Below are 5,738 nucleotides of genomic sequence, written 5' to 3'. Positions count from 1 at the left end.
ACATGGCAACCCAGTATGGCATTTCAGAGGAGCAGCTGGGTGTGGGGGGTGCTGCCATATACTACCTCCAGGAAAGAAAATAGCATTCCAGATAAAACACTGAAGCCGTTTTTTAAAAGGAATTTCAGTTTATTTTGTTGTTGCTGGGCAAATCTTCAACAGGCTTCTTAAAATTTTTTTAAAAAATCAAACATGTCAGCAGAATCCAGTAACAAGCTAATTCTCAGAACCAGAGATGTAGCTTTGCTAGGAAACCCCAGGCTCTACATCTCCTATTGAGACTTTATTGAATAATAGCATGCATACAGAAAAGCGTATCATTAGAATTATTATACTCTATGAAATTATAGATATATAATTTAAACAACATATAGTTTGCTTTTTTTAATATTACAAGCCACACATAGCTCCTCTCCTGCCCACATCTAAATACTTTTTTTCAGGGTAGACATCGAACCATATATCCATTGTTATGAACTTAGTTCTGACTCACAGAGACCCTACAGAACACCAAAGAACCTCCCGATAGCATTTCCAAGGCGGCAAAACTTTACGGAAGCAGATCGTCACATCTTTCCATCAGAGTGGTTAGTGGATTCAAACCTTTGAGTTAAGGAGCTCTAGAGCTCTGGTAGCCCGGTAGCATAGTGGTTACGAATCGGGCTGCGAACCTTAAGGTTAGCGGTTCGAAACTACCAGCTGCTCTGCGGGAGAAAGATCAGGCTTTCTACTCCCGTAAAGATTTACACCCTCGGAAACCCTGTACAGGGTCGCGATGGGTTGAAACCGACTGGACGGCACTTAACAACAACAACAAAGTAGTGCAGTGGTTATGAGTCGGGCTCGTAACCTCAAGGTCAACAGTTTGAAACTACCAGCCATTCCGCGGGAAGAAGACTAGGCTTACGCAGGGTTGCTATGAATTGGAACTGACTCCATGGCACACCAACAACAACCTTTAGGTTATCAACTGAGCATTTAACCACTGTGCCACCAGGGCTCCTCAAACATCTAACCACGTACATTAATTTTCTAAAATAGTAATATAAATGTTGTTGTTATTGTGATGTGCCATGGAGTCAGTTCTGACTCATAGCAATCCTGTATGGGATTTCCAAGGAGTAGCTGATTGGTTTGAATTGCTGACTTTGTGATTCAACATCTAGTTCTGCTCCTACAGCGTCATACTAGGAGTCCTAATATAAATGATTCTACACTAGCGTCCTGGTGTGGCACTGTGAGTTAATGCGTCAGACTGCAAAGCTGTTTGAACTACAAGGTCAGTGGTTCAAGCTCACCAGTCGCTCCTTGGAGATCTATACAGGGTCGCTATGGGTCGGAACTGACTCGACGGCACTTAACAACAACACTAATGTAGTGGTTACGAATCGGGCTGCGAACCTTAAGGTCAGCAGTCCGAAACTACCAGCTGTTCTGCTGGAGAAAGATGGGGCGTTCTGCTTCCCTAAAGATTTACAGTCTTGGAAACCCTGTACAGAGCCGCTATGAGTCAGAACCGACTCCACGGCACATAACCAACCACCACACAAAAAATGGAATTTACAATATGTATTCTTTTATATTTAGCTTATTTGACTCAATATTATTTTTTTGCTTTTCATCTGTACTGTGGCATATAGTTGTAATTCATTCCTTCTCATTTCTGTATAGTACTCTATTGTGTAGCTACCTGAAAACAAGTGTTAGTGATGATGGGGAGCAACTGAAACTCTTCTAAACTGCTGGTGGGATGATTTAGAGGTCCAGCCACTTTGGAAAATTGTTTGGAAGAATCTACTGTAGTTGAAGGAGCGCTGGTAGCGTAGTGGTTATGAGTCAGGCTGCTTACCTCAAGGTCAGCAGTTCAAAACTACCAGCTGCTCCTCAGGAGAAAGATGAGGCTTCCTGCTCCCATAATGATTTACAGCTTCGGAAGTCCTGTACACGGTCACTATGAGTCCTAATTGACTCCAGGGCACACCACCACTACTACCACTGTAGTTGAAGTTCAGTAGTTCTAATCTACCACTCAATCTAAAGGAAATAATGAGACTTTCTGCTCCTGTAAAGATTTACAGCCTTGGAAACCGTATACAGTGTCATTATTAGTCTGAACTGACTAGGTGGCATACAACAACCACCACCACAACTACCGCAGTTGAGGAAGAGTAATGGCTCCATGCAGTAAGCACTGGACTGTGAGCCCAGGGTCCGCAGTTCCAACCCACTAGCCACTCCCAGAAAGAAAGATGAGGCTTTTTGCTCCTTGGAAACCTTGTACAGACACGCTGTGAGCCAGTACTGACTCAACACAGAGTTGACAGCACTTCACGACAACTGCGATTGGACCTTTGCCTATACTACTGTTGTTGTTAAGTGCCGTTGAGTTGGTTCTGACTCATAGCAACCCTGTATAGAGTTTCCAAGGAGTAGCTGGTGAGTTTGAACTGCCGACCTTGTGGTTCACAGTCTAGAACTGATCCTACAGTGCCACACCAGGAGTCCACGATTCAACAGTTTCATCCCAATAAGTGTAGTTGCCAAAAGGCAGGACCAGGACAAGAAGGTCCGCAGCAGCACACTTTGAAATATGAAATTACGTAGCTTCACTGGAAACAACCTAAATGTCCACCAATGGGAGAACAGACAAATGGATTGTGATGTATTCACCATCTCTGCTTGTTGTCCATAGTTTGAGAATCCATGGATCATAACACCCAAATGGCAGAGCCATTTGCAGCACATCTTGGGTCAGGTAGAGAAGACCAACTGCCTTGATGGGTGGAAGTCACTCTCCTAATCATGATACAAGTGACCTGCAAAATCCCAGAAAGTCCACCAAACATTGTGATTTTTTTTCTTTGTGGGGAGGAGTGCCAAGTTCTAGCTACTAGGCCTTTGTTTGGGGCACGGGGGTGGGTGGGGGTAAAAGTTTCAACATTTTCCTCCCTCTGTCTGGATCCCTCAGTTGGCAGGCCACTGTATTATTCTCTGATGCCTATAAAGCTGATGCTTTCATGGTACCTGTTTCTTCTGTTCTTATTATTCTGGTAACTGACTTTATTATTTTTTTTTCCTAGTTCCTGGGGTAGCTTTCAGGTGGGTTCTTTGTAGTGTGGATGAGGTAATACTTTCAGAGAGGACACTCTGCAGAGAATGGAAGAAAGGCAACAGGTTTCAGGGCTGGCTTCAATCTCTGGAGCACCCTGGAGAAGAAAAGAAAACAGTGGCCAAAGAGAAGTGTTATGCAGTAATGGACCCAGCTAACTGCCAACCAGCTAGCTATTTCCCTCTAGAAGATGAATGCTTGATCTACCATTGGTTCTCAAGGGGGAGATGTCGCCGCCTAGGGGCCATTTGGGGAATTGTTGAGGGAAATTAATGAGTTATTTTTTTGCTTGTCAGCAGGTTCTCAACAGGACAGTTTTGCTCCCTGAGAGGTGTTTTGGAAATTTGCAGAGATTTTTGGGTTTTGTCATCACAATGATGAGGGGGTTGTTACCAGCATCTAAAGGACAGGAATCAGGGATACTAAGGCATCCTGTAATATAACAATAATGAGCCAACATTTAATGAACAAAGTTAATGATAGTTTTAAATAATGGAAGAAACTATTTATTTATGTTAAGTTTACGCTGTTATGTTAAGCTGTAACACTGAATTTCCCAGCTCTTTAAAAAAAGTTGTGCGTAGTATATTCTTAGCCTTTACAAGAGATTGTTGTTAGGTGCCATCGAGTCAGTACCGACTCGTAGCAACCCTGTGCATAACAGAATGAAACAGATATTCCCCCAAATTTGAAATGATACCATTAGTGATAGTTAGGTTTTGTGTCTACTTGGAGTGAATAGGATTCTCAGTGGTTTAGCAGTAAAGATGTAGTTATTATCTTCATGATGAGATCTAATATGATGCAGTCACCCAATGATGTGATCAGCCCTTATCTGATATACTTATCCTGTTGTTGTTGTTGTTGTTAAGTGCTATCCAGTCAACTCTAACCTGTAGCGACCCTGCATAGGGTTTCTGAGGAGCAGCTGGTGAGTTTGAACCGCTGACCTTGTAGTTCAAATGGCTTTGCAGTCTGGCGTATTAACCCACAGCACTACACCAGGACTCCGATGTAATTATCCTACATGTTGTAAATTCAATGTGGGATAAGCATTGGACTGTTAATCACAAGGTCGGCAGTTCACTACCACTCCTTGGAAACCCTATACAGGGTCGTTATAAGTTGGAAGCGACTCGACAGCCCTTCACAACAACTACCAAATGTTAATGGTTATGAATCAGGCTGCGAGCCTTAAGGTCAGCAGTTCAAAACTACCCATTGTTCCTCAGGAGAAAGATGAAGTTTTCTGCTCCTGTAAAGATTTACAGTCTCGGAAACCCTGTACAGGGTCGCTAGGAGTCATTTCCGACTCCACGGTACATAACCACCACCACTACCACCAAGCTAGACGAGCTGGGAGTGCAGCACATCTTTCCTGAACTATGAATCCTAGATCCAGGGGAAGATGGATGCCAAGATGTATGGTGACCTCCAAGGAAAACTGAGCCTATAGATGCTGAAAAGAGATGAGAACCTTTTCCCAAAACTGACAAAGAGAAAGCCTTCCCTGTGGACCAACACTCTGAATATGCACTTGTTACCTCCTAAACATGAGAGAATACATTTCTGGTTGTTAAAGCCATCCACTTCTGGTATTTCTGTTGTAGCAACATTAGAGAACTAAGATGCCATTTCTTTTTTTTTCTCCCCCACCCCAAAAATATAGCTAAGTATAATGAGGGGAATTCTTTGAAACCTTTGATGAGTCTCCCCATCTTGGGGCTATCATTTAGGTAGCGACTCTTTTTCAAAAAGAAACAAAGTCATCATTTTTCAAGATACTGCATACTCACAGATAATGGCTCTGGTCACTCCCTAACCAATTACCTAGATTTTCTTCAAGGTTAATTTCAAAGTTGAAACATTAACTGATTAACGATTTAATTAATGCCAAGGTTGTGTTTAAGCTCTTCAAAACCACTCAACTAGCTGGATCTAAGGAACCCTGATAAAGTAGTGGATTATAAACTGGGCTGTTAACCGCAAGGTCTGCAGTTTGATTCTTACCAGTTGCTCTTCCGGAGAAAGGTGAGGCATTCTGCTCCCATAAAGATTACAGCCTCAGGAATCCTAAACAGGGTTGCTGTGAGTTGAAACCAACTCGATGGCCCGTCACCACCATCTAGATTTAGTTTATACCCCATGCCATTTCAACTTAATAATACAAAAGATTATATTATTTATATTATCTTATGCAAAAGATGGAGTCCTGGGATGGTGCAATGAGATAATGCACTGAATTGCAAGGTTGGTGGTTCAAATCCACCAGCCGCTCCTCAGAAACCCTATACTGCATCACTATGAGTTGGAACTGATTCAAAAGCACTTAACAGCAACATTCCTAATAGTGATATTTTTCTTGAAATTAAGGGATAGTACACCATAGTGTAGAGCTTTGGATTCAGAGACTTAAAATGAGGATAAAATAATTTAATAACAGTTATTAATATGGATGACACTGACTAAAGGTTGACTGATTGAAATCACCCATCACTGCTTCAGAAAAACGGCTTGGCAATCTGTTTCCGTAAAGGTGGTGGTGGTGGTGGTGGTTGTCATGTGCCATGGAGTCGGTTCCAATTCCATAGCGACCTTGCGTAGGGTTTCTGAGACTGTAAATCTTTAC

This window comes from Chrysochloris asiatica, unplaced genomic scaffold, assembly GCF_000296735.1.
Source record: "Chrysochloris asiatica unplaced genomic scaffold, ChrAsi1.0 scaffold00116, whole genome shotgun sequence".
Taxonomy (NCBI): Eukaryota; Metazoa; Chordata; class Mammalia; order Afrosoricida; family Chrysochloridae; genus Chrysochloris; species Chrysochloris asiatica.
This window is presented reverse-complemented; position numbering follows the sequence as displayed.